This window comes from Amblyraja radiata, chromosome 3, assembly GCF_010909765.2.
Source record: "Amblyraja radiata isolate CabotCenter1 chromosome 3, sAmbRad1.1.pri, whole genome shotgun sequence".
NCBI lineage: Eukaryota > Metazoa > Chordata > Chondrichthyes > Rajiformes > Rajidae > Amblyraja > Amblyraja radiata.
Window position 1 is genome coordinate 6,349,127 of NC_045958.1, and position 24,460 is coordinate 6,373,586.

A 24,460-nucleotide genomic window follows, 5' to 3' on the forward strand; every position below is an offset into this window, starting at 1 on the left:
AAATCGCGGGCCACCTCATCCCAGTTAATTAATTTCTGGATAATCTAGCTCGGCCATCAATAGCAGTGATTATTTATTTTATTTAAGTGTGCGCAGTCAATCATTGCTGGCATAATTTGTGTAATAGCTTTTCATATTCTTAGGCTATTCCAAAATTGTTTTGAAAAAACCCAAATTGTTGGTTGTATGTGCAATGTAATTTTATCAATCTGCTGACTGGCATCCAGACCACAGCAACAATGATAGAAATTTGCTTCACATTTCTTTCCAAAGAAACAGAAAACCTACCTTCAAATCTTTTCTTTCACATGGTGAGATATCCAAAACTACTTTCATTATCAATGTACTCGTTCTGAAGTGTAGTCACTGTCGGCAAACATGGCAACCAAGATCCATGTGGATGGGAACCAAAAATTGGTGTCGAAAGAGAAATGGTAGAACATTTGGAGAATGGCCAGGTCTCTTTGAAGAAGTGCCATAGGATCTTTACTTTCTGAAAAGCGTCCAGAATTTTAACAGATCGACTGACTGATGTTACTTCCAATGGTAGGGCACTCCATCACAATGTTGCCTAGAGGTGACACCCTAGTTTTTATATCCACATCCTGACGTGGGACTTGGACTCACAAATAAATGTGTCACCACTGAACCAAGATGATACAAAGATCAGAATTTTAAATTTACAGAAATGTACCCATTATACCCCACAAAATAAAGTCATTATGTCAGTCGTTTTTGTACGTCGAGTTTTCAGACACATTTCCCTCTGCTTATTCTTTTCAACAGCAACTGTGGGTTAACATGCATTGTAATATATTCCTGCCAACTAAAATTCAAGTGTGACATGCTCAACAGGGCCCAAGGGAAAGAAAAAAGAGCTCATGAAAGATACACCAGTAAATCACTTAAAAAGGCTCAGCCAGCAAGATAGAAATCACAGAATTGTCTGTCCTTGTCACAAACACCTCCCACTTACTAACTCCAGGAAAAATGTTTTAAATGGTGCATTCAATATGCAATAAATTTAATTATTAACATTAAACATAACAAAACTGAAAATAGATTATTCCGTTTTTTAAATCCTGCAATATTCACAGCTAAAACATTGAAAAAAACCCACAAAATATAGCCACATGGTTTGCGAGCAAGCTGAAATGTTACTGTGTAAAGGAATGCTACATATCACATGAGAAAAAATATTCATCATAATATCTCACTGACATTTACAGTGGAAATATAGGCTCATGAAAAGCCTATAGAAATGTGGGTTAGGCAGTATATTGATCATGAGTCTTCCTCTCAGCATTAAATACGAGTGATATATGATCAATTATGAGTAACTTCATGGAAGATCACATTTGAAAAAAAGTGTTACTGATTTATTATAGATGGCTAAAATTAGTTTATTTTTTATCATATAATGTATAAAGTGGAGCTTATACAATTCCATGCAATACCTATCGAACTGCTTCTCATTCATGTGTATGTGGAATGGCAAATAAGTATCTTTAAAAATAAATGTTAAAAGTGATCACAATTTAAATGTACAGTACACTCATAGAATAAAGCTTGTTTCCCATGTTTTTTTTCCAGTAAATTTTGATTTATTTCAATGTTAAAATTTGTCCCCAAGCACACAGAATGGAATGGCTGCTTATGGCACTGAGTGGTTTCATTGTTTAAAATATTATTTAAAAAAATGTCAAGTCAGAATGAAACAGCATGTTTTTCAACAACTGGAATTATACAAATATGTATTATGTTTCTGTTTTAAACCTTTAATCAAATTATCTTTGACAAAAAACAAACACACTTGATTTCAAACCAAATAACCCATTTTAATCATGTCCCAAATTGCATAACATTTAAATATATTTTAAAAACTTGAGCTTGTGTGCAATATTATGCTGTATTGTGTGTATCCGACACTGGCATCTATCACCAATTTCATTTTTCATGATTTAGAATAATTAAGATGAATAATATGACATGGGAAAATGATGTAATGATTTGCTTGATAATTAATCACTAAATTCAGAGAAAGAGGTGGAATAAGCTAAAGGGGGCACTGCAGAGATTTGATTGTAGCAGTTTTAGATTACAGCTTAAGTAGGACAACTGGCAGGGATATTGTCTCCTCATATGATAATCAATTGAAACTGGAGTGTGCCTTGCCATGCCCCAGCAATCAGCTCTGGTCTCCAGCCAATCAGGATGACATGTGAACCGCCTAATCCTTCCTTTGTATGATACACAAGACTCTTGTCAATGCTGGTTTTTCGTCAATTGCCTGTGAAAGCCCGTCTGATTTCTTGAAGAAGACAGGCCACACTGAGAGATTGGCCTCCACTGTCCAAATGCCTATGTGACTTTAAAATTAAAGGACTAATGAGTATATCTCTAATCAGATATCCACACGCTACAAATTTGCCTTAGGCCCCAGCAGATTAGCTCTTAATCCTACAAAGCAATAAGCAATTATTAAGATTAATATCTAATCTGATTCAACAAAAGTCAGTAATCCAGATACAATTCCTGCAATATTAAACATAGTGTCTCATGTTCAATGCATCATTAGGACCACAAATCACTACATGATCTTTAAAATGATCCATACGGAATTGTTAACTTAAAATTTAAGTGGGATCCTATGAAATTATAATCGAAGGGTCTCGACCCGAAACGTCACCTATTTCTTCGCTCCATAGATGCAGTCTCATCCGCTGAGTTTCTCCAGCATTTTTGTCTACCATCTGATTATGTAGAAATAGTTTTCTGTATTACCTAACTAACATCATACAATTTTGAATGATAATTAAAGGTCCAACTTTTAAAAAAGTATCCTACCATACGCAATCCTAAATTATAATGCCACATTGTGCTACCCTGATGTATAATTTCTCCTTAATTACTTTTAAAATGACCAAACATCAAAACTATACAAGAGTATGAGCATCATGCTGCAAATTGCTACTTCAAAATCTACACCTCCTTGTCTGGCTAAAATGTTTATTATCGAATCTGGTCTGAGAAATAACTATTTAAACACACCCTGGCACCACAGTGTTTCTATAGAAAAAAATCTTTGCAAATCATTTTGGATTAAGGTCCATGTTGCAACGTGGTACTAATATCTGTATATCATTATCATTTGCATACTGATTTTGTATTATTTAATTATTCATTTTCATGATTAAATTAGTTCCAACAACATACAGCATTTCTAGACTAGAGATATGTGCTGCTTTTTTTTTTGTTTGGTCTCGAAAAACCTTCTCTATTCCATTTGTCAACACTAAGCAAGTCTCCTCCACGACCTTGCGAATTCCAGCATATTGTCCAACTATCAGTGTTCTTCTTATGCACATTTTCTTTATGCAAGAAAGGAATGAGGGAGTCAAATGGTATATATGTGGTTCAAACTAAATAGATGGAATCATAGACGTGATTGTTTTTGTTTGAGGAAATATAGTATTTTTCCTAAAACATTTCAAAGCAAATAACAAAAGGTGACAACTCAAAATAAGCATTGACAAAAATATAACTAATTCAGTTGTATGAATCAAAAGTCAGATATTCTTAAGAGATATTTGTCAAGCCAATAAAAAATATTTTTATGAATGCCTTTCCCATGCTATACCTGTCAGCTTTACCAGCAAAATAAAACTGTGGCAGTCATTTCCCAGGTTGGCATATCAATGTTCTTTCCTACCTGTGTACCCATACAAAAATACCAGGAAATAGGAATAACCTAAAAAGTAAAATCAGCACCAAGTAACCTCAAAACTTAAATCAGCACCAAGGATCTTCCTTCAGGTTTGAATTGACAAACTATCAACCAAATTATATTTCAATGCAAAAGATGACTTAGCTTTGAACAATGCCCACTAGCAATACTTGTCTGTTATACATTAACATTGAACTTAGCTGCATTTCTTAACCTGCTATGTTTCACTCCATGGTTGCAATGATGTGCAATATGTTTTCAAAACTACCTGGAAACACATGCTTCACAATTAATTATTGTACGAGTTGAAGGTTGGAAAAAGTTGACTAATTTAAATATATATCGCTTGAGGGAATATGCTAATATGTTGCACTTCTTAAAAGACAAAATATCATGTGTCTCTGCTCCAAAGAGCCAGATACTTGTTCTTTTATATTAACGTCAAATAGGAACACGGAGCACACACGGCAAGGTCAAAGCATTAGGATGTAATCAACAACACCACCACATATCTGACACCGCAAAGTAACAGGTTTCATCTTACAAACATCAGAACCTCAACAACGCCCGGATACGGAAAATAAACGGAATGCAGCATTGATAGGTATTGCAAGCTACTGCAACCAGCTGTCAAGAAAGTGGGGCGGCGACGCTGACAACTATTACAAGTGACAACCATAAAGTAGTCCAGAATTTAACATTGATCCTATCTGCTGGTTGGATTTCACTCACTCAAAAGTCTTCTCCAAACGGAAGGTGTGCATGTGATTGATACTTGACTACACCTGGTGTCTGCTTTCCACCCTACTGGCCTCAAATAAATTTAAATGTATTTGATCGAACGGTGTCGATAGATTCCATTGGGGAACATCTATCTGAACAATATGTTTTTTAAATCGCCAGATATTTGGTTGAACGACTAAGTGGCAGCGAGGATAGAAGTAACACGACCTGAATTCTCCCACAATCCTAAACCAGTTTTATGGATTATCAGTTTCACTCTTGTAAAGGGGCGGGATCAAATCTTCAGCATTTTCCTAAAACAACCGCTCAACCACGTCCAGCCAGTACAGAAAACATTAACTCTCCTCGTTCGCGTGATTAGATAATACTGATTACTGCCGTACAATAAACAAACAGTTTGGACTCCTCGACTTGATGTTACACACTGGCACTGCGCTGAACAATACGTATTCGTCGCTTCTATTTCATTATTGCCAGATCTGTCATATTTTGTTTTGATAACGCAACTTCGAGCATGGCCTTCTCTGACAGCAGTTCAACAACTTGGATTACAATGTAACATATTCCAGTCATTAGCCTGATCCATTTAAAATCTAATGGGTAGACCAACATTGCGGGAATAACTGAACACTTCCAGAACACATAGATGGCACCTTGTAAAAAGGGCATATATGTTTTAATTTCTCACTAACTAATGCAAAATTGTAGCCAAGTACAATACAACTAGAATTGTATCCCAGTAAAATGCATCTCTGGTTCTGCATCAATTCTGCTTCGAGTTTACAAAAGCTTCCCTGTACTCGTGTAGCTAATTTGTCAAACTTGCAAGTACTGCGAATGACAGATCGAGGGAGCCAGTATTAAAAAATGAACTGTACTTTATGTAAAATAACGTTATGAAAATGTGGTTTGCCGTGTCAGGAAACATAAATAAAACAATGCACAGATGAACTGAATGGATGGGAAGATGACATTAAAGAACTTAGATCTGAATTAAAGTTGAAAATAAGGGATGGAAAGGTAAGGGAGGGAAGGTTGATGTAGGAATCTGAAGATTGAAAATGAAGTCTAAAAAATGAAATCAGGTTGCCTGTGATGACGAGTTGGCAAGATACAAGACATTGGTTCAATACGTCGCAGTATTACTTGGAAAGCAGCTATCCACATTCCACTGTCAGAGCATTTCCTACCGCGCCAGCATTGACGGCCCATTTCATAACAAATAATACCATGCCGAACAGCTACTTGGAAATTAAAACAAGCAGCATTTTTTTTTTCCCGGACGGCGTCAACTTCCCTGGACTGCATCAGTGCAGGAAGTGCACATCACTACAGATAGAGATTGATAAAGTTGAGGAAATCGCAAGTAAACAACCTCCGCCACAGATCCAGCGTAATTTAAGTAACATGATTCTTTGCATCCGACGAAATGCGGGATAAAAGTCACTCCGTTATTGCGCAGAAGTGTGCACAGCATCGAGTCCTCACTTCCAAAATAAACTGTCACTGACAAATCACTATAAACCACTATAAACGTAAAAGTGAAGAAATGTAAAGAAAGTCAGAGATGATGTGGATTGCCACCATTGCCATCGCGTTACTCAGTGAAGGGTTACAGCATTACTGCTGCTACCGATGCCAAAAGTATTAAATGATTAAATACACTGTGTTGGATTTCATCCACCATGCTATTTCGAATGGTTAAGGCATTTAGTTTAAGAGCCTGGAAACGATCAACAGAAATCCCACCCCGTGCAATTTTACTGAAAAACACTAAGCATAAAGGCGGCAAATTAAAAATTAAAAGTGACTGTTTTTTTGTTCCACTTTGCATGAAGTATTCCTTTATCACCCAGAGATGTATTGCACGCAATCTCCATTTTAGCCATTAAAATGATTTCTGTACTTTCACACAGAAACACACACATGTCAAAACAGAGCCTCAGTGAAAAGTGAACGCACAGGAGAATCGGTGGTGGTGGGGGGGGGGGGGGGGGGGGGGGTGTGAATCACTTACCGCACAAACCTCGACAATGTTGCGTCCTCGACCTCAATTTTCCCCTTCTTGAAAACGAATTAAAGTTTCTTTAACAGCTCCAACTTCTTTGACACCCTGGATGAAGGAGAGAGATGAGAATCGACCATGTTACCAGCAGACCAGCTCGTCATCATTCACCACCACCACAACAACACGTTTAAGGGCCATGTGAACATTAAAGATTAAACAAAACCACAGCTGAAACAATAACACAGAGTATTAACATTTAATTCCTTTCCTCGGGTTAGCACACAACGCAAGTTTCAATGGGGGGGGGGGGGAGCAAAAGAAAAGCAATCCAATTGAATTTAAACCCAGTTATATCCACCACAGGCCGTCATTTGCTTGCCCTATAGCTTGAAGCATTAAACAATTACTGATGTGCTTTAGTCATTAACATTGAACAGCTGTATATTTTTGCAGGAAACAAGTTACTGACCAGTGAGGATGAAGGTAAATCGGCTGTGAGGACTGAGATTCGTATGCATTAAAAAAAAAAATCTTTTTTTTAAAGAGAAGCTGCTGCACTTTAAAAATCTGACATGTAGAGAGCTATAGATAGAGCCATTTCGCAGAGTTAGGGAGAGAAATCCCAGCCCGGCCCGGATACTCAGTCAGTCAGTCAGTCTCTCTGTCTGTGTGTATCTGCTGCTATATTTAGCGGAGCAGCAGCTCGGGCAGGAGGAGGCGGGGCCCACGCCGCGCTCGCTCCCGCTGCCGGCCCTACGTCACAATCACACGCGGGCCCGGGGGCGGCGGCGGCGGCGGCTGGCGGGAGCGCGCCCGCGCATGGATACAGAGCGGCCGGGACCCAACTTGTGCGCCGCCTCACACCCTCCTCCCCGCCGGGTCACCCTCCGCGCTTGCTGACAAAGAAGTTCTACGCCCGGACTCACTCACTCACTCACTCACGCTGCTGCTTGGTGCATATGCATGAGAGACCGGACCGGTGCATCCGCAGCCACAGTGGGATTTTTATTGCAATCATCAAATAATCACAGTGTGAAGAAGGGTCTCGACTCCATCCTTCGCCTGACCCGCTGAGTTACTCCAGCATTTTGTGTCTATCTAACTTCGTTTTAAACCAGCATCTGCAGTTCCTTCCTGCACACACACACACACAGACTCAATTCCGATGTTTTATTTTCATTGCAAAGCTTTGAATGCAAACTGACTTTCGCTCTTTAAGTGGACTGGAGAGTTGCTTGTGATATATTTTTTAGCTAAAACTCAATTCCGATGTTTTATTTTCATTGCAAAGCTCTGAATGCAAACTGACTGACGCTCTTTAAGTGGACTGGAGAGTTGCTTGTGATATATTTTTTTGCTGGTTGTATGCCTTCCCCCCAGCTAACAATGAACCATTCTGCATATCCTTGAGCAGCGTCTGCTTGCTTTGATCTGTCGTTTTCACCTTACCCTTCCATATCTCTAGTCTCCCTCTCCACTGACTCTCAGTCTGAAGAAGGGTCTCGGCCAGAAACGCCACCCATCCCCTTCTCTCCAGATATGCTGCCTGTCCCGCTGAGTTACTCCAGCATGTTGAGTCTGTCTTGCTTGTTGCTATAAGATGTTGAAGAATGATCTCGACCTGAAACACCACCCATTCCATTCTCTCCAGAGATGCTGTCTGACCCGCTGAGTTACTCCAGCATTTTGTGTCTATCTTTCCTATAACATAACATATCTTGCTCTAAGATGTGTTGTTGCTTTCTGGATGAATGCAATGGATTTTAAAATGTTGCAATGAGCCTTTCTCAACCTCTTGTACCGGGTAAACTTTTTGGACGGCGCAGTAAAGGTGTATTTTCTGATATATGTTTGCACAATGTCCCCTCCCCTCCCTCGCCAGGCCTGGATTCAGTCTCCCTCCGCTCCATTGACGTCACGACCGGAGCTGTCAATCATCGGAAGTTGTTGCAAAAGGCAAGGAGCTGCCTTCAGCCGCTTGTGGCGTGAGCAGCAAAATCAATCGGCAACAAACTAGTTACGTTTTAATATCTGAGCAGGAACGAAAACTTCAGCCCTCCAGCTGATCAAAGGAGCTTGCATGCATGCATGCAAAAAAAAAAAATGACGTACGGGATCGCTGGCACACGGAAAGATGAGCTGATATTGAAACGTGCAGCAAAGGAGCTGCAGATGCTTGTTTACACCGAAGATGGACACAAAAAGCTGGAGTAACTCATCGGGACGGGCAGCATCTCTGGAGAGAAGGAATGGGTGATGTTTTGGGTTGGGACTGAAGAAGAGTCTCGACCCGAAACGTCACCCATTCCTTCTCACCAGGGATGCTGCCCGTCCCGCTGAGTTACTCCAGCTTTTTGTATCTAAGATGATATTGAAAAATCTTTATATTACAATTTCTCATAGTTGTCACTGGACTAATCAATTAAAAAAAATCTCCGTTCGTTTGGATTAAACATTACGGATAAAATTGTAGAAATTTGTGGTCCCCACTAACCCGACTTGTTTGAATGAGCTTACTATAATTAGCGGGCATGACATTGCAAAGATATAGTTACTTTTTATTTTAAGTGGCAGGGCACAGTAATGTTCATTTTTTAAAGTAAATACTTTTCTCTTCAATTTACTGGAAGTTCAAAGGGAGAAGATCCCAAGGTAAAGCCATTAACCATGTTATCTGATAATCCACTATAAATACTGCGCGATGAAACCTTGCTATTTCACTCTATGTAACCGATCTACACATTCGTCGTGTTGTGCCTTTCCTCAACACGTAAGGTGAAACGATCACCCACATAGTGGGCTCGTGCGTTTGTTTTTAAATAGGGATAAATAAAATATTCGGGCAAGAAGGCAGATAAGCCCCTTTCTTAAACTCAGTGCCTCCAATTAATACAGCAGTGGATATCTAAATTAGGGTGGTTATGGCAGCATGTAAATTATATGTATGTGCATGGCGCTTGGAAAACAATTTTCCCACTTGTCTTTTGGAGTCGGTAAATATTTCAAATCATTAAAAAGTTATTTTGACAGACGAGTAAATTAAGAGTATTTTAATTTTCCTTGAAGTTAACTGAAAGGGGGTGGGGTGATGCCTGAAGACTGCTGTGCCATTAAGCAACTTATACTGATACTGATACGTAGTATTTGAGTTGCTATTTTGGTAACTTTTGTCAGTTATATAAATCCTTTTTCATGCATTCTAACAAGCTAGAACCCTGCCTCGTTGTGCGTCAAATGGACAAAACCAGTGGGCCAAGAATGAAATGTAAAATGAGTTGGTGATGCAGTCCAGAATCTGAGAAAAAATGGGAAAAAAACGCAATAGTCCAGCGTCCACAAGCATAACTATTTTTATAGAGATTAATGGGAACAAATGTCTGTGCTCATTGAACAAAATGAACTTTACAAGGCCTGGCAAATGATTTTCTTCACTTTGTCCTGATAAAACAATTTTTTTTTAAATAACATTTTAAAGCTATATTCACCAAAACAATCACCATTGCTGCCCAGTGACTAGGTAAATCAGATATATTTGAATTGCACAGCTTTCAGAGAGATTTACCAGAGGTATGCCCTCCACTGGAATACCCTTTTTCCATTAGGACAAAATAACATCGCCGCTCATATACAAAGTCATTGATTTTAGCCAATGAATTTGGATCCATTGTTTACTAATTAGTTATTGGGGATTTCACCATATTTTGGGACTTGTATTTAGCAAATCCAGTCTATTTCTTTCCTGAAGAAAACACAACGAGTCTTCCTGGCTCAATCCTGTGTTCCATTGTCTGATTCCAAAACACAAGCAAACTCAAATGAAAAAAAGGCTTTCATTTATAATTTTGATCATTTTGAATTGTTTAATCATAAAGAAAATGTATATACGTCTCAGAGGTCAAATAGGTTTGTAAACTCATTTATTGATAATTGTTCATGATTGTAGATTGGCTAAGAAAGAAAGATATCCAGGCCATTAATAAATCTAGTATTTTGGGAAAAGTAGTCTCAATCACAAACATGATATCAAAGGGTTTTATTTATTCCATTCAGTTAGTGACCTTTAACGCAATGTTAAAGTCTATGTCTGAAGAAGATTTTTTTTGGAGTTTACCATTCATAGGATATCTATTGTCTATCTATTCTATTGTTTGAATTTTACATTTATTCCCCATTTCTTCTAGATTTCAATTATAACGGTAATCAACAACCAAGGTTGCAAAATAACTCAATGAAGTATCTATTTCTTATTTGCAGTAATTCTACAGAGGTGGGTGCGTCTACATTAGGAGCATGACCTAGAGGACAGCTGTAAATTATGTATGTCAAAGTCAAGATTATGTCAGCCAGTTTTTGGAATTCAGGCTAAATCCAATTGATTTAATCTGTCGCTGGTGATATCTTAACTTTTTTCATTTAATCCATTAAAATTATTCTTATGTAGCAAATGAATGAAAAAGAGAATTTGAAAAATGAAGCTTTGAATATACAACCGCACTCTAGCACCAGCTGCTATCTTTACTCAGAACAGATTAATATCGATGTCGGCATACCTTCTCTTTGTATCTGTTATTTAACTTCAGCTTTTAAACCAAAAGTCTGCATTTACAGAAATTAAATGCAGACTCTTCATTAAATGTTTGCAGCATCTATAATGGACACATAATATTAAATATTTGCCTTTTGATTACAGATTAACGAAGTCATGAAGATCTACGACAGCAGGTATGATACTTTCTGACTTCAAAAAGGATCTAAGTTTTTAAATCTAGATTGAAGTGAATGTGTGCTGTGATTCTACCTATATCTTTAGCAATATTATGGAACAGGTATTTATCTAGATACCTCAAGTGAAAACATAATTACCAATAATAATTCATATAATATAAAAGTTGCTTTTTCTGTGATTTACATGAAACTAGAATTTGAAGATAATGTCATTGAATTAAAGAAACATATATATCACCCATTTTATCCTATATGCTGTATATTTCTTCATTTGCTGATGAGTATTTTTAACTAATTTCAAACTCTCTTTGTTCACCATGTATGGCAATAGATAACACCGTGAGCGTGTAAGAAGAGCCTGTACTTTATGATAATACAATCATTATTCACATACTACATTTCTTTAAATATAAAGTTAGTAACACTTCAAATATTAGACCTAGCGTAGAAATTAGTTTTCTTTATGCTGAGGTGAGGCGTACGCATACAAATACTGCAATTGGGAGTAAGAAAACACTTTTTTTAACATTAATTTCGAAAACTCACCAATGACTTTCTTTCCTTTCTATGCCCTGCAGCACCTGCTGCAGAGTCGGCTGATCAAACGGTGCAGGTAAAAAAAAAAAATCCTAACGATAAAGCCAGACCAGCTGGCTTTGAAGAGAAACCCCCCTCTTCGGGATGAGCTTGCTTCGATCTGTTTCAACTGAAGACAGCGTCTTTTCCCCCTCTCGATGTTGACCTATAGTAGCATGATGCTTTGCACAAGTGGCTGGATGCCCTGTGTCCACCTGCCTCTGTCACTCTGGAGTAAATTTAGTTCTGAAAGGTATCACTAACAGTCAGACCTTTGTCAATTCTGGCAAGAGAAACAGGATTACTGCCCAAGTAAGCATGAACAGGGTTCAGATGGAAAACTGAAATCAGAAGGCTTATCCAAAAATCTGTTTTTTGCCAATTAAATTACTTACATACGACAGAATATAATGTTTTACTTTTAAGTGAAAATGATTCTGTCTTGCAGCAACAGCAGACTATATTTAGTAGCCAATACATTACAATCTGTAGGTTGACAGAAAGTAACATGGCTTACGAAGTTGGATCAGTTGCACAAAAACATCTTTCTGTCACAATATTCTGTTTTAAAATGAGAAGTTTTGTCCTCTGATTATTAATTGTTTTCCCACATTAAATGAATTCTGCACTGCAGTACTTTAACACAGGATCAGGAAAATAATTATACACATAACATGAACCAAATGGAAACATAATTAAAGCTAAATATTGTGGTGTATTATCATTACTGTAAGTGTATTTGATACCATTTTAAAGTTTGAAATGTGCGGTTGTAGCAATTGTACTTTGTAAAGAAGTAGGTGACAGCTGTACATTAAACCAGAGTAGAAATGTATTGTATTGTAACAAACTCATGAAATATGAATATTGTCAATGTACACTATGATGTCAGTTAGAAAGACACACACCGTACATTTTTACTCTTAAGTGCCAAAGAAAAATATTTTACTTGCAATGATCTCGGTATTGAGCCTCAAGATGCTTTGCATGGATAGATTTTCAAATGTATTTAAGGTATTTACACTTATGAATGATTTGTTGTTTGATGTTTCTAAGAGAGCATGGCATAGTTTATCTTAATGCTGCAATAATATTGCATCATTAACCATACAACATGCATCTTTTATAAAGGAGAGCAAATAAGCTTACCTGAAGAGTGTAAGGTAATAGTAAATTGTATTCAAACCTCATGAATAGGTGATATTGTGAATTATTGTCGAGTGTTTTCACCACTCATGCTGGAGCACACCAAAGACAACTTTGATCCAGATTGTTCAAATCCAGAATAGTGAAAGGCTTGGAGACAGCGGATGTGGAGAGGATGGTTCCACTAGTGGGAGAATCTAGGACTAGTGCTCATAGCATCAAAATTAAAGGACGTTTTTTTTAAGAAGGAGATGAGGAGGAATTTCTTTAGTCAGAGGGTGGTGAATCTGTGGAATTCTTTGCCACAGAAGGATGTGGAGACCAAGTCAGTGGATATGTTTAAGACGGAGATAGATAGATTCTTGATTATTACGGGTGTCAGAGGTTATAGGGAGAAGGCAGGAGAATGGGGTTAGGAGGGAGAGATAGATCAGCCATGATTGAATGGTGGAGTAGACTTGATGGGCCGAATGGCTTAATTCTGCTCCTATCACTTATGACCTTATGACCTTAATCTGTCTATGGTTGAAGCCACTGTAAGGACAAATGACTTCAACATTTCTTCCTGTGCCAAGTACGGGATTATTAACCCATGAGTCGAGAAGAGGTTTTCAGTTCAAAGTTGTGTTAATTAAGAGCCAGTCAGTTTACCAGACGGTCCCATTTTAATGTAATCTTCTTATTGAGCTGTATAATCTGTGGAAATGCTATAGCCGGACTTTGGTCTAGAATTAAAAATTATGATGATGCAGACTTCACCTCACTGTGGCTACCATGATGCTGACAAGCACTGTGGCCATTACCAGTCCTGAGGTACTTGTGGCCAGCCAGTGCAAACACAATGATCTCATCACTGCCTTCACTGTTCGGACGTTTCAGCACAAACAGGAGAATTATTTTGAAGACTACTTCTCTAACAATGTCTCCTTTGTGATATAAATGTGTAATCACTGCTGTTTTTGTCAATGCCTTGCTCCTTGCTTTGTGCTTCACTCTCAGTCACAAAATTGGCAGACCCTCAATTGCCAACACATTGAAAGAAAACCTCAAGTGAATATTATTGGATGTGACCAGTTGACTGGTAAGATATTATTTTGTCACTAACTCTGCAATATTATCGTTTTTGGTCGAAATTCTTTGTGGTAAAGCATGGATTGGTCTTCCGCAAGGAGGCATACCTAATACGTAGAGATGAATCAGGGATGAATAATCATAGCCTTCCTCCCACATTCATTACTACTTTCATGGGGTGGGAGATTACAACCTTCACGTGGTCCACCCTGTTTCGACTAAGGCAATCAACTCGACGTGCACAAACAAGATCAAATAGAACAAGTTGACCTACAACTTTAGGCTGTGCACGCCATACCCAAGAAGAGGAAGACTACTTTTATCAGCAGTGGCACGAAATATGCTTTTGCAGAGGTACCAAGGACACTGTAGTCAGTATTGCCCCTGAGCACACTCAGATTGAAGCATCCGAGGAGTTAACCAATAATACATTTGAAATGAGTTGTATATATATATGTCTAAGAGATACTGTATAGTATATGAGGGTTTTTTCTTTTCCTTTTCTTTTTTTCTCTTTTTTTGTATGGCTTTGTAAATATTTGATTAGTGTATAAATGTAAATAATTTGGTGTACATATAGCTGCTGGTGTACATATGGTGTACATATAGCTGCTAAATCTGTATAAGATAATTATATGCAGGGGGAATTAAAAAGCTTTGGCTTCTTCCTGCTCCTTTTTGGACACATACAATTTCATTTATTTATAGATATTGTTTATGACACTTTATAAATATTCTTGTTTTGTTTTTTGTATGCTGTTTCATACTTGCTTTTTATTCTTTATTCTGTTCGAAATAAAGAATTAAATTAAAAAAATAATAAAAGAAATGGAATACTCCTTTATAATCACCCAATTAATGAATGTGCCTGAGATGAATGGAAGGAAAGTTTCTCCAACAGATCCGCAGTTCACCTATGTGCCTGTTTCGCGGCTTAAAACCAATCTGAACAAGTGAACAATTCTTCTGCAGTTGTATAGGGCTCTGGTGAGACCACATCTGGAGTATTGTGTACAGTTTTGGTCTCCTAATTTGAGGAAGGAAATCCTTGTGATTGAGACAGTGCAGCGTAGGTTCACGAGATTGATCCCTGGGATGGCGGGACTGTCATATGAGGAAAGATTGAAAAGACTAGGCTTGTATTCACTGGAGTTTAAAAGGATGAGGGGGATCTTATAAAAACATATAAAATTATAAAAGGACTGGACAAGCTAGATGCAGGAAAAATGTTCCCAATGTTGGGCAAGTCCAGAACCAGGAGCCACAGTCTTAGAATAAAGGGGAGGTCATTTAAGACTGAGGTGAGAAAAAACGTTTTCACCCAGAGAGTTGTGAATTTATGGAATTCCCTGCCACAGAGTGCAGTGGAGGCCAAGTCACTGGATGGATTTAAGAGAGAGTTAGATAGAGCTCTAGGGGCTAGTGGAGTCAAGGGAAATGGGGAGAAGGCAGGCACGGGTTATTGATCGGGGACGATCAGCCATGATCACAATGAATGGCGGTGCTGGCTCGAAGGGCCAAATGGCCTCCTCCTGCACCTATTTTCTATGTTTCTATGGTCGGACTAGAATGAGAATGGAACTGGGCTGTGAAAATAACCCAGCTCCTTGATGGTTTGCATACTGAGTATGGTGAGTATAGAGAGGTCATACCCTGCACTAGTCCCCCACTTATGAAAGTAAATAAAGGAGGACAATTAGACTAAAAGTGAATATTATGGGGGAAAGAACCTCTTCCCTTGGTTTCTGATTCCAAATGGATTTTCATCAAAATTGACCCAATGTGATTATTATTATTATTATGGACTGTCAGATGACCATCAATTTAATTTATATGTTGCAGTCTGTGTCCTCAACTTGAACTTGATTTACACAGGAATCTCATGCTTAGATAGAAATCAAGGGGTAATGACACATTGTGATCAGTCACTGGCAAAGAACACAATAGCAAGCAAGAAAAAAACAACCATTTAAATCAAAGCTGTTAGCAACAAGAGATCAAATACTGGGATCAATCTTGAAATTGTTTGACAAATGTTATTTAAATCCTTATGTTGCTGCTGATTACTGATTGATTAGACTTTACATTTCATGCTGTACCATCTGCAGAAATGTAGACATTAGTAATTATTCAGTGAACTACAACATCAAATATTTAGATTTAGTTGCAAAGGCCCTCTAACCTATCTGTACTTGCCTTTCCTCGAGATAGGTGTTTGAGAGGATGAATAACCCAAGTACTGAAGATGTATAACTTGGCAACATGTGTACACAACGACTGTGAAGTACTCTGGAATATCAAGAGGCCATGGAAAGTTCTGTTTAGATGTAAGTCTTTCTTTGAGAAGTGTGAATAAGATTGGGTTTGCTTGATTTCATTTGTGACCATAAGGTTCAGCCCCCTGCTGTACTCACTCTATACTCATGACTGCGTAGCCGGACATAGCACAAACTCCATCATCAAGTTCGCCGATGACACCACTGTTGTTGAACGAATCACAGATGGTGATGAGTCAGAGTACAGAAGTGAGATCCACCGATTGACCAAATGGTGCCAGCACAACAACCTGGCTCTCAACATCAGTAAAACCAAGGAACTGATGATTGTGGACTTTGATAGGGAAAGGATGAGGACCCACAATCCTGTTTACATCAATGGGACGATGGTGGGGAGGGTCAAAAACTTCAAATTCTTGGCCGTGCATATTTCTGAAGATCTTTCCGGGACCCAGCACACTGATGCAATTATAAGGAAAGCAAAACAGCGCCTCTACTTCCTGAGAAGATTACGGAGAGTCGGTATGTCAAAGAGGATTCTCCTGAACTTCTACAGGTGCACAGTAGAGATCATACTGACGGGTTGCATCATGGCCTGGTTCGGCAACTTGAATGTCCAGGAGCGGAAAAGACTGCAAAAAGTTGTGACCACTGCCCAGTCCATCATCAGCTCTGACCTCGAAGGGATCTATCGAAGTTGCTGCCTCAAAAAGGCAGCCATCATCATCAAAGACCCACACCATCCTGGTCACACACTCATTTCACCATTGCCATCAGGAAGAAGGTACAGGAGTCTGAAAACTGTAACGTCCAGGTTCAGGAACAGCTACTTCCCCACAGACATCAGGCTATTAAACATGACAACAACTGAGCTCTGAAGTGCAACAGAGTTATTATTATTGTTGCACTATATTTGTTATTTATTGAGATTGAGTATGTGTGCATGTGTTTACACACTGAACTTTATTTTCTTTTCCAGTTATGTACTATGTTTACATATTCTGTTGTGCTGCAGCAAGTAAGAATTTAATTGTCTTATCTGGGACATATGACAATAAAACACTTGACTTTTGAAGCTAGTGATTTCAGCATCTTTACTAATACTTCTACCAAATACTTTTGCCAAAGGAGATTGATATCTCAAGAAAAACATATCTTCTCATGGAATTGAAATCTAAAAAAGATAAGCATGAATGTCTTTAACAATACTGTAGCTCATGCGCTGGTGAAAGATTGAGGCTTGATGTTAGATTAATATCATGTATTTTCACTATTACTGAACAAAAATGTACATAGGCTTATCTTCTTGAAAGATTCACCTGCATTTATTCATTTTCCCTAAGGCAACATAATCCATGTAGTCGAACTTTAATTCATTATGAGAAAGGATTGAACTAAATGTGCTATTTATTGCGAAATGTGCTCTATAGCTTTTCTTCCATAGTTTCTACTGTTGGTGAAATTAAAACCATCAATTGTAGACCAGGGAAAAGTCTTTCAGATATAAATGATCAGCCATATCAAATTATATCAAATTACATGTGTGTATTCGGTTTCAAAATTATGTCGTGTTAGACAGTAAGTATGTTTGATCTAACCAATCCCTCATTCATCCATTCGACTAATCGTAGCAATAATAATTTTGACTTTTATGGCACACTCAGTTAAAATAATGTGTACCAACACATTTCTACAGGTTAGAACATCTATCCTTCATTGATATTGTCACTGGGTTAACATCCTGGAGCTCTCTCCATTATCGCATTGTGTATATTACCCAAGCCTCAGGGACAGCAGTGGCTCGTGAAAGTAGCTCACCGCCACCTTTACAAGGGCAGTTAAGGATCAGCAATGAAATGCCGGCTCAGCTTGTGAAGCCCACACTACTTGGAGTAAATAACAATAATTAATTGGGAATGATTAATATTATAATGGCGATTTATTACAACTTTCACAAAATCCAATTTCGATAGCCACTAATTTATCGGGTATGATTAGAAAAGTAGTCTCACGCATTCCACGAGCTTCGGCGATAGTAATAATAAGTCTTCCAGTCTTGATTAATTGGTTTTCATTGACGTAATACAAAACAATGATATAGTCCATCCCTTTCTATCATTAATCGTCGTTCCATTCATGTCATATAAATCATAAAAAATTTGTCTTGTAAAAGTACATCGTCTGACAACATATATATGTCCCGATCATGCTCGTGGTCATGGTAAAAAACTGTTTCAACCCATGACTCGACATCAAACTGAAACTAATCCTCTGAGCGTCTGCGCCAGAATCCTGTAGCCAAACACACGCCTCAGACTACTTATAAAATCTCACCCACGTTAACACAGGCAGATAATAATTAAAAGTAACCAGACATGACTATAATAAACTTACCTAAGCTTAATGACTTCAACAAATATGATATAGGATAATAATTGATAGGATACCGAGGAAAGTACAATCTCAGAGGAGGTAGTTGAGATAGGTACATGGATAGGATGGGTTTAGAAGGTTATGGGCCAAGTGTGGGCAAGTGGGACTAGTGTACAGTAGATGGGACATATTGGTCGGAGTGGGCAAGTTGGGCTGAAGGGCCTATTTCCATGCTCCGTAACTCTATAAAAGAATGGTTAAGATGGTGACTGAAGGTGAGGTTAAAGACAGTGAGGAGATCTAAGCAAATGCTGCAAAAGATACCACAGAGAAAGACAGAGGCGTAGAGGTTGGGCATATTTCAATTTTCTCTGTACAAAAGGTTCACAGAGCAATTTGTAGACATTAGTATTTTTCCATATTCCAACATGAATGAAGGTTAGAATGACCAAGTTCAGAATGCAATGTGTTGCAGACAGTTATTAAGTTTAGGGTTATTATTGTCAAGTCCACTGATGTACAGTTTACAACTTTGTTTTGCATGCTATTCAATCAAATCAGATAATACCATACATAAATAGAATTAAGTCAAACTCAAGTACAATAGATAGAGCAACATATAGAGTGTTGAATATAGTTCTCAACATTACAGCAAATCAGTTCAAGCTCAAGTTCAAGAGAGGTTATTGTCATGTGTCCCTGATACGACAATGAAATTCTTGCTTTGCTTCAGCACAACAGAACATAGTAGGCATTGACTACAAAACACATGAATAAATAAACTGATAAAGTGCAAATAACAGATAATGGGTTATTAATGTTCAGAGTTTTGTCCGAGCCATGTTTAATAGCCTGATGGCTGTGGGGAAGTAGCTATTCCTGAACCTGGTCGTTGCAGTCTTCAGGCTCCTGTACCTTCTACCTGAAGGTAGCAGGGAGATGAGTGTGTGGCCAGGATAGTGTGGGTCTTTGATGATATTGCCAGCCTTTTTGAGGCAGCGACTGCGATAAATCCCCTCGATGGAAGGAAGGTCAGAGCCGATGATGGACTGGGCAGTGTTTACTACTTTTTGTAATCTTTTCCTCTCCAGGGCGCTCAAGTTGCCGAACCAAGCCACGATGCAACCGGTCAGCATGCTCTCTACTGTGCACCTGTAGAAGTTAGAGAGAGTCCTCCTTGACTAACGTCCGCAACAGGATAGAGGTGAATCGGACAGTACACTCGTTTATAGAAGAGTCGTTCATAAGCTGGATAACAGAATGGTCCTTAAAAGTTTATTATGAAGAAATTGACAAAGAGATCTTTATAGTAGTTTGATCAGGAATTAATAAAGATTGCAATAGCAATATGGTTCTGACAATAATCAAAGACAGTTCATTTATTTATAACTTGCTGCTTGCATTCAGATCTTTGCATTGTATATTCAAGACCATGTAAGCACCAGGTTGCATTAATTATAAATAGCTGGAGACTTAAATGTCTAAATAATATGTATTAATACTATGAGAACTACATCATGAAGGATTTGGTATATTGTTGGTTTAATTAATTAGCTTTCGTTGTTTGTAGCTTTCGGTATAGTTTTACACATTCAAAAGTCTATCACTTTCTCATTCTTATGTGTAAACAGCCAGTCACAAAGAATCCATCTCCAGAGGATCACCTCAGTCAGCTAAAACATAGACCAAATATGTTTCACCGAGTTACCACGGCAACGGAGTAAGTATTACTCATTATAATGCTCTATTAGTCCTTTTTCAGAAATCTGAAGCTGCACACTGAATAAGTGACAGCTTTTATTCGATAATTTTAGAGAAGGAGTTGAGATTATTTTTCAGGAATTTGCTAAGAGAAAAGCCAGCCTTTGATTACTATGCTACACTGCACCATGAGCAAGGCAGCTTGTGTTCTTGTCATATAAAACTACCCGATAGGCCTAACCTTTGTTAATATTTAGCTGTTTAAGAGGAAGTAAGCTGCATTGAGGCTTAATGAATGGTCTAGCAAACTTAGAAAAGCCTTTAAAAGATGACCATTTAGTGGTCTGAGAAACGACTACTGGAGTTTTCAACATCTTTATTCAAAAGTTCGATATCCGGTACTCCGGACGCGTCTGCCCACAACGGTGGTCAGCGCTGGACTAACGCGTGCAAGTGAAAAACCGCGCGAAACAAGCGGCCCCTCCCGAGTCATGTGACCGTGGCTTCCGAACATAGAAACATAGAAAATAGGTGCAGGAGTAGGCCATTCGGCCCTTCGAGCCTGCACCACCATTCAATATGATCATGGCTGATCATCCAACTCAGTATCCTGTACCTGCCTTCTCTCCATACCCCCTGATCCCTTTAGCCACAAGGGCCACATCTAACTCCCTCTTACATACAGCCAATGAACTGGCCTCAACTACCTTCTGTGGCAGAGAATTCCAGAGATTCACCACTCTCTGTGTGAAAAATGTTTTTCTCATCTCGGTCCTAAAGGATTTCCCCTCTATCCTCAAACTGTGACCCCTTGTCCTGGACTTCCCCAACATCAGGAACAATCTTCCTGCATCTAGCCTGTCCAACCCCTTAAGAACTGTGTAAGTTCCTATAAGATCCCACCTCAAATCTCCTAAATTCTAGCGAGTACAAGCCGAGTCTATCCAGTCTTTCTTCATATGAAAGTCCTGACATCCAAGGAACCAGTCTGGTGAACATTCTCTGTACTCCCTCTATGGCAAGAATGTCTTTCCTCAGATTTGGAGACCAAAACTGTACGCAATACTCCAGGTGTGGTCTCACCAAGACCCTGTACAACTGCAGTAGAACCTCCCTGCTCATATACTTAACGCCGGGTTCGATATCTGCGTGCGCTAGCAGACGCCGCTACAACTATTCTGAAGCCTTTTAAAGATTACCCTTCTTGACTATTATTGAATTTTATTGTTTGGAGATCAGTGGTCAATTTGTTGAATTCATATCCACCAATAACATTGTCCATAGTTGGAATTCTGCAGTCGAGCTATATAAAAGTTTACATTAAAAGTCAACAGCATTTTTACAAAACAATATTGGGTGGCACAGTGGTGTTGTAAGGTAGAGCTGCTGCCTCTCTATGGCAGAGATCCGGGCCGACCTTGGACTTGTCTGTTATCTGTGTGGAGTTTGAACGTTCTCCTTCATGTGAGTTTCCTCTCGGCCCACCGGTTGCCTCCCACATCCCAAAGATCAGTAGGTTTGTAGGTAATTTGGCCTCTGTAAATTGCCCCTTCTGTAGCGGGAGTGGATGGTGAAAATAGGGTAACATTGAAGCAGAGTGAATGGCTGATTGATGGGCGACGAGGAACTGGTGGGCCAAAGAGAATATTTCCACGCTGTATCTCTAAACTAAATTAAATGGCCCAAACACTGACACTTATAAATTACAAAACACACCACCATGAAATGCAAGATAGTAGGCTTGACTGACACCTCTTTTGCCAGCTCAGTAGCAACCCCTTCCATCACTGAAGCAGCATGTTGAACTATGTGCAATCTACAGGATACACTGCAGTAACCAACCAGGGTTACAATGACAGCACTTCCTTATCCTGTGCCTTTTACTGTCATGAAGGACAAGACGGCAATGCCATGAAAATGCAAACCTCTGTACCAAGCAACGCAGGATCCTGATTTATTGTACCGGATCAATGTTGTTAGTACTTCCTTCCTATCACCATTAAGCAATACCATGGACTGCAGTATTTCAAAGAGATGACATATCAGTGCCACTTCAGGCCAACCTGGATAGATAACAAACAAAACATAGAAACATAGAAATTAGGTGCAGGAGTAGGCCATTCGGCCCTTCGAGCCTGCACCGCCATTCAATATGATCATGGCTGATCATCCAACTCAGTATCCCGTACCTGCCTTCTCTCCATACCCTCTGATCCCCTTAGCCACAAGGGCCACATCTAACTCCCTCTTAAATATAGCCAATGAACTGGCCTCGACTACCCTCTGTGGCAGGGAGTTCCAGAGATTCACCACTCTCTGTGTGAAAAAAGTTCTTCTCATCTCGGTTTTAAAGGATTTCCCCCTTATCCTTAAGCTGTGACCCCTTGTCCTGGACCCCCTTGAACTGAGCTGGAATTTTGCCTTCAATTTGCCCAAAAACACTGACAACATGACAAATATCCATGGAATATTGTTTATAGAAGTCTTTAAAAGCTGGAGATTTTTAGGGTTTATGCTATTTATCAATGGTGTTTTATCATTAATGTTTTATTATTATTAATGTTTAGTGTTTTCTGAGTTATTCGTAACTGTCACTATGTCATGTTGTTACTTGTGGGCAGAGCATCAAGCCAAATTCCTTGTATGTGAATACTTGGCCAATAAACTTATTTACTTGCTTACTTACTTAAACTCTCATTTTTGCCCAAAATTGTCACACCAAGAGGAAGAAGTTTGCTCATTTTATGGTATAAATTACACCCAATCCAATATCAATCACCATAGTTTTTGCACTATACTTTTAAAAGCTTAGCACTGGAAGATGACTGAGTGCACAAAACCTTTTGTTGTGGATAAAAAAGACATATGATATCTCAAAACACTAAGTGTCCTGCATAATGCAAGAATTTATACTCAACAAGAGGCAAATACGTTTGCAGGTAGACATATGGAAAAATTGGATCATTCTATAAGAAAAAGTGAATACTGTATTTCAAGGCAATTTGCAGAATTTCTACTCCAAAATAAATTGATAATTTGATATTAGTTACTTTCTTATTGTTGTCAAACAATGAATCTCATGGTTGTTTAGGCAATTTTATATATCAAATGGACAAATTAATCTTCCATTTTTTAAAGTTCTCAATTACAGAGAAAATGTTATTTTGTTACCTGTAATTCATAAGTGCTGATTCACTCAATCTTGTAGAATTTTGTGTTTCCTTGAGAGAAATTAAACTTATTTTCTTGCCACAAATTTATATGACTGAGGACATAACTGAGGACATAAATGAGAAACAGTTTGAGACGGAATACTTATACCTTTAAATTGCCTCTATTACTTGTTGGTTGAGTAGTGGTTGAACTTTTAACTTTTTAGTTTAGTTTAGTTTGGAGATACAGCGTGGAAACAGGCCCTTCGGCCCACTGGGTCCGCTCTGACCAGCGATCCCCGCACATTAACACTATCCTACACACACTAGGGACAATTTACATTTGTACCAAGCCAATTAACCTACAAACTGAAGATCTCAGAGAAAACCCACATGGTCACGGGGAGAATGTACAAACTCCATACAGACAGCACCCGGAGTCGGGATCGAACTCAGTTCTCTGGCGCTGTAAGTGCTGTAAGGCAGGAACTCTACCGCTGCGCCATTGTGCTGCCCTTTCTTAAATTAATATATTCAGCCTTCATAAAGCATTTTGATATTTCACAGAGCATTAATAAACTGTGTCTAATGTAATTGGGACCTTAAATGAAAAGAATTTAAAGTTATTTAGATTAAGAACTTAATGTAATAAACATTATTACTGCCAGTGCCATATCCGAGTGAGCACAAGCACTGAAGCAGTCGAATAAAGTCAGTATCTACTTGGTTGGTGAAATAGTGGAAGAGAGAATGGTTTAGATTTGTAGGATTTTTGGATCAGTTCTGAGGCTTGATACATATATGGAACTTCAAACGAATATCTCTTGAACATTGCTGACACCAATGCAGGAAGTTAATTTTGATATGGAATGTTTAAACACACACACATATATCTCAGAAAATATCAGACCCCTTCACTTTTTCCACATTTTGTTACGTTACAGCCTTATTTTAAAGTTGA

General features: G+C 38.6%; 1 protein-coding gene and 1 long non-coding RNA gene across 11 annotated transcripts in view; one reads left to right on the top strand and one right to left on the bottom strand.

Moving 5' to 3' along the window:
- mef2c (myocyte enhancer factor 2C) overlaps positions 1-11,931 on the bottom strand; it is a 210,447-nt gene extending 198,516 nt beyond the window's left edge. For 9 of the 10 annotated variants that reach the window (XM_033017250.1, XM_033017251.1, XM_033017255.1 and 6 more), the window contains exons 1-2: positions 11,751-11,931; positions 6,489-6,584 (exon numbers count right to left, since the gene is read on the bottom strand). The gene's annotated coding sequence lies outside the window, so the exon portion shown is untranslated. Of the gene's footprint in view, positions 1-6,488; positions 6,585-6,948; positions 7,181-11,750 lie in introns of those variants that run through there. The other variant, XM_033017249.1, reaches the window with a different exon arrangement.
- Positions 10,737-14,036, top strand: LOC116970769. The gene is made up of 3 exons (XR_004411310.1): positions 10,737-10,796; positions 11,170-11,201; positions 13,926-14,036. It is a non-coding gene; the product is annotated as an uncharacterized LOC116970769 (long non-coding RNA).
- Positions 14,037-24,460: the final 10,424 nt, after the last annotated feature.